The sequence below is a fragment of the Podarcis bocagei genome, assembly GCF_964188305.1.
Source record: "Podarcis bocagei genome assembly, chromosome: 13".
NCBI lineage: Eukaryota > Metazoa > Chordata > Lepidosauria > Squamata > Lacertidae > Podarcis > Podarcis bocagei.
The window spans coordinates 46,682,838-46,691,847 of record NC_138138.1 but is presented as its reverse complement, the minus strand read 5'-3'; the positions used below and the strand labels follow the sequence as shown (position 1 = coordinate 46,691,847).

Below are 9,010 nucleotides of genomic sequence, written 5' to 3'. Positions count from 1 at the left end.
CTAAATATATACCTCAAATGTCAAAAGCCAAAGTAAAGAAATGTGTCTTCAGCATTCAAAGAAAGCTGTATAATGAGGCACCTCTGTGGAAAGGAAGTTCCACAGCTTTTACTAGGATAAAGTCCGCATAAACAAGCATATATTAGTGAGGAGGGCATAACAACTGTGCATTGTATTTGGGATAATTGTTTTGCAAGACAGTGTGTAGAAAAATATATTAGGAGAAATGGGCAGCTAAAATGCTGGTGGGTTTTCACGGGAACTTTAAAAACGCCACAAACAGATGTGTCAATGTGGAGAAATTGAACTTACTGGTAAGATGTATGCTGCCACCCTCAGGTCCTGCTTGTGGGTTTCGCATGAGGAGAAGAAGAAGAAGAAGAAGAAGAAGAAGAAGAAGAAGAAGAAGAAGAAGAAGAAGAAGAAGTAGAAGTAGTTGTACCCCGCCCATCTGATTGGGTTGCCCCAGCCACTTTGGACGTCTTCCCACATATATAAAAACACAACAGAACATTACAAAAGGCTTCCCTATACAAGGCTGTCTTCAGATGTCTTCTAAAGATGATCTGGTTGGACACTCTGAGGGAAGGATGCTTTGGCCTGATCCAGGAGCACACTTCGTCTGTTCCTATGTACCGTTGACTTCTACGTGGCTGAAATTTTGCTTATTGTACGAAAGTAAGATGGGCACTGAAGGGACGTGGGTAGCGCTGTGGGTTAAACCACAGAGCCGATCATAAGGTCGGCGGTTCGAATCCCCGCAATGGGGTGAGCTCCTGTTGCTCAGTCCCTGCTCCTGCCAACCTAGCAGTTCGAAAGCATACCAAAAAGTGCAAGTAGATAAATAGGTACTGCTCCGGCGGGAAGGTAAATGGCATTTCCAGGCGCTGCTCTCGTTTCGCCAGAAGTGGCTTAGTCATGCTGGCCACATGACCCGGAAGCTGTACGCCGGCTCCCTCGGCCAATAAAGCGAGATGAGCACCGCAACCCCAGAGTCGGCCACGACTGGACCTAATGGTCAGGGGTCCCTTTACCTTTACCTTAAGATGGGCACTGGTTGCTCCCTGCATGCCCATGCCCAGCATGTCCTACCGCAAAGGTTGCCCCTGAGGGACAGTGGCCCTCATGCTGAAAAAAGCCCCCCCCCCCCCTAAATGGACCTAAACTTTGTGGTTGTTTTTAAAACCGCTGCTCCAGACACCACCTGCACAACCATCACTGGACTAGAAGAATGTGTTTCTAACCATCCCCATCCTGAACGGGCCTCTCTCAGGATGGAATGAGATTTATGTCCAAAGCGGGACACTTTGGGCTGCCGTTTTAGCATCCATCCTTGGTGAAAGGGGGAAGCTGCCTAAAAGGTGACCAGGCTAATCATTAGATAGCACATGCCTGCCCGTCTCCTCAGGGCCCAGCATGATGAATCACGGTCCTTTGATGGTGGGTATTTTGGATATGACTCAGACGCTGCATGTCTGGTGAGGTTTACCTGAAGCAGTGGCCAGTCCCTATTTCAAGAGCTGCAGTCCTAACTAAGCACACTTGCACTGCATTTTGTGGCTTTGTTTTGTGTTTCTCTGCTGTGAACCACCCCGGGATCTTTGGATGAAGGGTGGTATACAAATTTAATAAATAAAAATTAAATTAAATTAAATTAAATTAAATTAGGGATGGGCAAATGCCCTAATGCCATCATGAGCACAGATCACCATGAAACCTGGAGAGGTCTTTAAGAAGCAAGGTTGGGGTTGCATTGCCAGAGCACAGAAGGAAGCCATGCCCCCCCCCCCACAAACTTAGATTTATTTATTTTTGAGATTGGGCTCCTCAGATCTGTTCATATAATGGGGTTGGCATCCATTGTCATCTTCTCCTCTCCAGTCCTAGGAAGTGCTTGAAAATATGGTGGAGTCAGATCATCTGCTTTACAAATAAATTTAAAAATCTACCCCACCTTAACATTTCTTTTAAATCTTTTGAAAAAATTAAGGCAGCTTACAATCAACACTCAAGTAAAAGCAACAACACAAAATTTAGAACAGGCATAGGCAAACTCAGCCCTCCAGATGTTTTGGGACTACAATTCCCATCATCCCTGACCACTGGTCCTGTTAGCTAGGGGTGATGGGAGTTGTAGTCCCAAAACATCTGGAGGGCCGAGTTTGCCTATGCCTGATTTAGAAGCTTAATTCAAATATGACCCCCTCCAAAATGAAAAAAGACACATAAAAACAGCAGTAACACTAATGTTTATGAATAAGAGAGACCTAAAACAGCAGTAGAAACTTTACCGATTTACATTATTTTACAGATTTATTTTTTAGAAACATTTATACAATATAGGGAAATAACACTTCAAAATCCCCAAACAGCTTAACAAAAATTAAAACGATGTACAATAAAACACAAATCCATCTTTTCAGTGAACAATTTTCTACATGGCTGGAATTCCTCTGTGTAAGACATGCGCTTCTTAATAGACATCAATTATTATTTATTATCGCCATCATCCTCAATTACATTTCTTACTCATCCTTCTCCATCAGGTCTCAGGGCAGGTTACAACAACGTAAAACTATTAAAACCCATTAAAAGCAATTTACAATCAGGAGACTAGGGTAGGTCCTTAGATACACATAGTTCTCGGGCGTGAAAGATCACAGTGAGAACAGGTATGTCTTCAGCATATAGTGAAATATATATATTAAATCTGCCAGACACACCTTCATAGGGCCAGACACAATTCTAGGGACCCAAAGTGTATTGGGAGGTGGGTTCCTGTAGAAACTATTAGTTCCTGATTCATAAATGTGGCCTGGGGTCATCATGTGTTAAAGCGCATTTTGTGAAAACAAGGGTTCTGACTAGAGAATGCTGGTCTATCTTAAGGGGACAGTGTGGTATGAGATAGCTGAATTGGGGTGGTGAGACAGGCGCATCTGAATTTTCTTACTAGGGCGCTATTCAGATTATAAGTCTAAAGCAGTTATCATGCCACTTTAAAAAGTCATGGCTTCCCCCCAAAGAATTCTGGGAACTGTAGTATGTTAAGGGTACGACTGAGACTTGTTAGGAGATTCCCTATTCCCCCCCATAGCTGCAGTTCCCAGAATCCCCTCAGAAGAGGGATTGTTTGCTAAACCACTTTGGGAACTGAGGGCAATAGGAGTCTCCTAACAACTTTCAGCACCTCAAACAAACTACAGTTCCCAGGATTCTTTGGGAGAAGCCGCGAGTGTTTAAAATGGCATCATACTACTTTAAAAAGGTATAGTGCAAGTGCATATCTTCCAACACCGCAAAAGCAAAATCCAGGACACCATCTTCCTGGATGCCATATTCCCATTTTTTTTTCTCATGAGAGCACGGCGGCCATTTTGGGAGCCATGATCAAACGCGATTTCGCGCTGCAATTTTCCACTGAAAAAAGTGTTTTCTGGGGGGGGGAGCATGTCATTTGAAAATGCATATTATGGGGCACTGCGTGAGATTGTGGCTCTGAACAAGAGCTCTTTTTTTTTAGGGGGACAGAGGTATGAAATCACACAAGATTGTTGCTCCTCAAATGGCCGCTGTTCTCTTGCGAAAAACGTGGGGTGTCCCGGCTTTTCTGGGACATTTGTGGGGTATGCAAGTGGGGTTTAAGTCTACTGAAAGGAATGAGGAATAAGGAGCCGGGAAACACCGTTGAAGTTTTTGATGTGGCTTTCAGATTTATGAATCAGCCATCATCGCCCGGTCTAAGCACATTACGTGCCAAGTGCTTTACGTTAAAAACATTAAAGCAGGAAGTCGCTTGGTGGTAAAGAGCTTTAAAAAGACTTAAAGCATTTTTCAAGAGCAGCTAACTATTCTGTATGCGCTGGCGCCCCCAGCCACAAAAGGGCTTTGTCTCATAGAATCATAGAATCATAGAGTTGGAAGAGACCACAAGGGCCATCGAGTCCAACCCCCTGCCAAGCAGGAAACACCACCAGAGCACTCCTGACATATGGTTGTCAAGCCTCTGCTTAAAGACCTCCAAAGTAGGAGACTCCACCACACTCCTTGGCAGCAAATCCCACTGTCGAACAGCTCTTACTGTCAGGAAGTTCTTCCTAATGTTTAGGTGGAATCTTCTTTCTTGTAGTTTGGATCCATTGCTCCGTGTCCGCTTCTCTGGAGCAGCAGAAAACAACCTTTCTCCCTCCTCTATGTGACATCCTTTTATATATTTGAACATGGCTATCATATCACCCCTTAACCTCCTCTTCTCCAGGCTAAACATACCCAGCTCCCTTAGCCGTTCCTCATAAGGCATCGTTTCCAGGCCTTTGACCATTTTGGTTGCCCTCCTCTGGACACGTTCCAGTTTGTCAGTGTCCTTCTTGAATTGTGGTGCCCAGAACTGGACACAGTACTCCAGGTGAGGTCTGACCAGAGCAGAATACAGTGGCACTATTACTTCCCTTGATCTAGATGCTATACTCCTATTGATGCAGCCCAGAATTGCATTGGCTTTTTTAGCTGCCTCGTCACACTGTTGGCTCATGTCAAGTTTGTGGTCAACCAAGACTCCTAGATCCTTTTCACATGTACTGCTCTCAATCCAGGTGTCCCCCATCTTGTATTTGTGCCTCTCATTTTTTTTGCCCAAGTGCAATACTTTACATTTCTCCCTGTTAAAATTCATCTTGTTTGTTTTTGCCCAGTTCTCTAATCTGTCAAGGTCGTTTTGAAGTGTGATCCTGTCCTCTGGGGTGTTAGCCACCCCTCCCAGTTTGGTGTCATCTGCAAATTTGATCAGGATGTCTCAATTTAAAGCACTTTGCATGGCGAGTTCCCGCCCCCCCCCAGTGGAAATAATGACACATGACACAATTATTAAGGTTAATGGGCTAAATGAGGCTACAACTTTTATTGGTTACAGGTGATGAGCGGTATTGGCTTAGGCATTGATCCTAACTGACTATATCCGACTTCAGTCCGTCCGCTTGAAGGGTTAACCACCAGTAGGGGGAGTCCTGCTGATGCACATCAACTAGGAACTCCCCCGGGGTCACCACTAGGGGGCGTGCCTTAGGCCCTCAACTCCTTAGGCTTCGGACAGGGCCACGCCCCCCAGAATCCTTTACCAGACTACCCTTCAATATACGGGGCAGGTGATACTGTAACTTCCCCTCTTCCATCTACAGAGCAATACCAATGCCTAACCACCAATACCAAGAAAGTTGTGACGATTTGCTATGAGGTAGGCGAAAACCAAGTGGCCGGTGCCGATTTGCCAAGTGGGAAAATTCCTGCCAGGCCCCTCAACGGCGACCAAACAACGTCCAAAGCAAGGTCAAAGAAGGAAAACCTTATAGGGTGGGAGGGTGGGAAAAGCAGGAACAGCTGGAAAGAGGCAAAGAGGGAGATCCCTGGCCGCGTCCTGCCTTAAATAGGGCAGGACACACCCTTAGAGTCAGCCGATTGGCTGGCCAGGAGGTGACACGGCCGGGAATCCCCCCTGTCTCGCGGGGGCTGGGTTCCAGCCGCAGCGCGTGTGGTGGGGCTGTGAAGACCACAATTCCACCTCCTCCGAAGGGCGGAAGTGGCTTTAACTGAGCCCCATATAGGTCCACCTCTAGCTGTCAACTTACAGATTTGAAAATAAGGGACCAGCAGTCTCGAAAATAAGGAATCAGCAGCCAAAATCAGGGATTTTAGTCAACCAGCAGCCAAACGAAGCCTCAAGTGGTAGTTCCCATAGCGCAGCAACCCAGCAAAGGGGATGCAGCAAGGAAAACCACTGTCACCTCTCCGCTGGGAAGCGCTGAGCAAAGGCGAGTCCCCAGGCAACGCGGCCGATTTGATTGGCACAAGGCATGCAAGCTCCACCCCCCAGTCGTTCTTAGACTCCTTATTGGGTGAGCAACGCAGCCAAGCAACAAAGTTGGAGCCTCCCTCCTCCCTGGCCGGCAGGGAGGGAGGGAGAGGAGCTGCTTCCTTTGAAACCCAGGAAATTTAAGGGGCATCATCAATAAGGGACAGCAGCAGGACATGGCGCTGGGATAAGGGACTGTCCTGCCAAATAAGGGATGCTTGACAGCTATGCCTCTTGGGCTGGATGGGGTGGATGGACACTGTCTGGCGGGTGAGTTTTGGGGAAGGACTTTGGTGCAGAGACAGAGTATCTGCTTTCATTGCCGAAAGCCCCCAATTCAACAACAACACCCAGCCAGACCATGTAGCCCAATAGTGCATACACTGACTGACAGCAGGAAACCTACCACAGAACGAAGGTCCTTCACCAAAACTCACCCACTAGACAGTGACTGTTATCAAGGTTGGCCCAGCTGTTAGATGGGGTGAGGCTGCTGCCTCAGGTGGCAGAAGCCCCTGTGACAGTATCCCCTGCCACCAGCACCAATTTGGGGTGAGATCTCACCGATTTGGGGCAACCTCACATGGTTTCTTGCCCAGAATCGACAAGCTGTCACCTGAAACCGTGTTAACTTGAGGTGGTAACCTCAAGTGGCCAAACAGGATGTGCCACCCCAACTATTATTGCTGCTATTATTATTAGGAAGTTAATTTATTAGTTGCCTTCTGAGCTGCTGTCTCAAGGTGAAAATAGTTAAAGACAGTCAAAGGGGGGAAAAACAGCAACTACATTTAGAACAAGACCAAACAAGCTTATTCGGAAATGATTTAGAATGAGTTAAAAAAATGTTTAAAATAACTTTTGTTAAAAAACCAAAAGCCTTTTTATTAGGAATTATAGGTGCGGAGATAGCAAAGGAGCAAAAAACACTTTTCATGTATGCAGCGATGGCGTAGCCCAGAGATGGAAGGAAGACAAGATTCCTACAAGTGGACAATAAAATTGATGGACTATGCTGAGATGGCCAAATTGAATGGAAAAAACAGGAACTAGGGTGAGAAAAACTTCAAAAAGGACTGGGGAAAATTTTTAACTTATTTGAGAGAACACTGTAAGCAGCTTAACACATTGGCAGGAATACAATAACTCTTGCAATGTGAAATGAACTATGGATAGTTTTATGGACAACTAGAGAACGTTATGATATGCGGTGAAAAAGGATTATCAATGGACTCCACAGAGGGGAGGGAGGATGTCAAATAATTCAGAGAATTCTTAATGTTTTGATTACATTTTATTGTAAAAAAACCCCAAAATAATAATAATAACCAAAACCCTAACCGGCGCACGCTTGTGGCAAAAAGCCATTTATCTAGGTGGGGAAGACTAAGGGCCACAGCTGCTTATATCCCCAAGAGGAAGGAAGGGATAGCAGGATCAATGAGATTCGCAGCATGGAGGACTACAAGCTTCAGACAAAAGCTTCGGCTCCTCCTCCTTGGAATCTCTCGGAACTTGTAGAAAAGGCAGCCACATGCAGCATGGAAAGATGGAGAGAGGCAGAGTTCATTCTGGCAGATGCTGGGGCTGGTCCAGGAGCTCTTGGGGGGCAGCCAATAGGAGGGGGCAAATTAGCATCCGAGGTGGGGAAGGGTCCAGCTGGCAACCCTCCTCCTCCAGATGGCAGCTTTGCAGAGCATCCCACCCCCTTCTGCAACTCGCCAATTTAATTAAGGCAGGAGGTGTAATGATGGTCATTTAGCATCGCCCCAGAATGGGATGCTGGCGCACATTCTACAGGCAAGGGGGGGAAAATGCCCAATGCTGACCCCTGGCGGAGATAAGCAGGAAACCTTGGCTCGGAGCTTCTTCGCACATCGCATTCTTATTTTTTTAAAAACAGGCACAGTGCATTGAGAGATGCGTGCTGAAAAAGGGGCAAACTGATTCTTTATTTTAAGGTTTAGATTAGAACGACCAAGCAGCGATATGGAACAGGAGCATTTCACTGTTCTTAAACTGTTAATAATTAGTTTTTAAAAGTCAAAGTCAAATTAAATAAGAACGACAGCATGTTTTCCTTAGAGGGTACCCCAAATCGTAGGCAAGTAAGCCCACAAAATTTACAAGCGTGCGATTTTATATATTTTAAATTTTATATATGAATATATACATATATATCTCCACTTTCCTGCTGGGGGCTGGCAAATGACGGGCAGAGTGTTGCATTTATTTATATGCTGGGTTCCCTTTGCTTGCAGCCCACTTAAGTTTCTACATCAGTGCTTGGAACAGGGATGAGTATCCCTTAGGATCAACCTAGCATACAAGTGATTCATAAGGAGTTGGTGGTCTTACCAACTGGCATGGAAATTGCTCCAATGTGGAAGCTGGCAGCCAATTTTTCCCTTGCAGGGATGGCTGGACAGGGTGTTGGAAACGGCCGCGTCTGAAAAAAATTAATGCACCACTGCGGAGTTGTTTGTGGGCTGTCTTGGAGAGATAAAATCCGGCTGCATTCAGTTTCCAATTCTCACATATGTTAACAGAACAATGCTGGTTCTTTCTCCTCCAATTACCTAGTTATCCTGATGGAGAGCTTTGATAAGTCACGGTGGGTAAATTAGGCTTCTTTCGTTTTTTAATTCATCTATTACATTGCAGCTGACTTGGCAACTACTTTAATATGTCAGGTTTCCCCTCTGAATTATACTCGACACGCTTCTTCTTTGGTTCTTGATGTTTACTTTCTTATATGCATTACTTAAAACTATTTTTGCTATATTTTATTAGCAAAAGGTAATAAAAATATTAGTAAAAACTAAAAAAAAAAAATTACATTTATATACTGCCCTTCATCTGAAGATCACAGGTGGTTTACAAATTTACAAGGTGTGACTGGAAAGTTTGGTGAATGGTCACAGAAATCAGACAGCGAGAAATATTCAAACATACAATTGGCATTGGAAATGCACGAAATGCTCACAATTGTGTATGGAGATGAAGCTGTAACTCGAAAGACGGTGTGTGAGTGGTTTAAGTGTTTCTGTGAAGGGCAGCAAACCATCAAAGATGACCCTCAGTCTGTCAGACCGTCAACGAGCAGAACGGCGGCAAATGTTGACAAGAGTTTGTGGGATCGCCGTTTGTCTGTCCGAACGATGG

At 45.2% G+C, this 9,010-nt stretch overlaps 1 long non-coding RNA gene across 2 annotated transcripts; it reads left to right on the top strand.

Annotated features, from left to right (window-relative positions):
• Positions 1-2,201: 2,201 nt before the first annotated feature.
• On the top strand, positions 2,202-8,696 carry LOC308572708. 2 transcript variants are annotated; one of them, XR_014001843.1, is made up of 3 exons: positions 2,202-3,268; positions 5,175-5,322; positions 6,737-8,696. It is a non-coding gene; the product is annotated as an uncharacterized lncRNA (long non-coding RNA). The 2 variants fall into 2 exon arrangements; XR_014001844.1 differs by having other exon boundaries at positions 2,203-3,268; positions 6,746-8,696.
• The last annotated feature ends 314 nt before the right edge of the window (positions 8,697-9,010 follow it).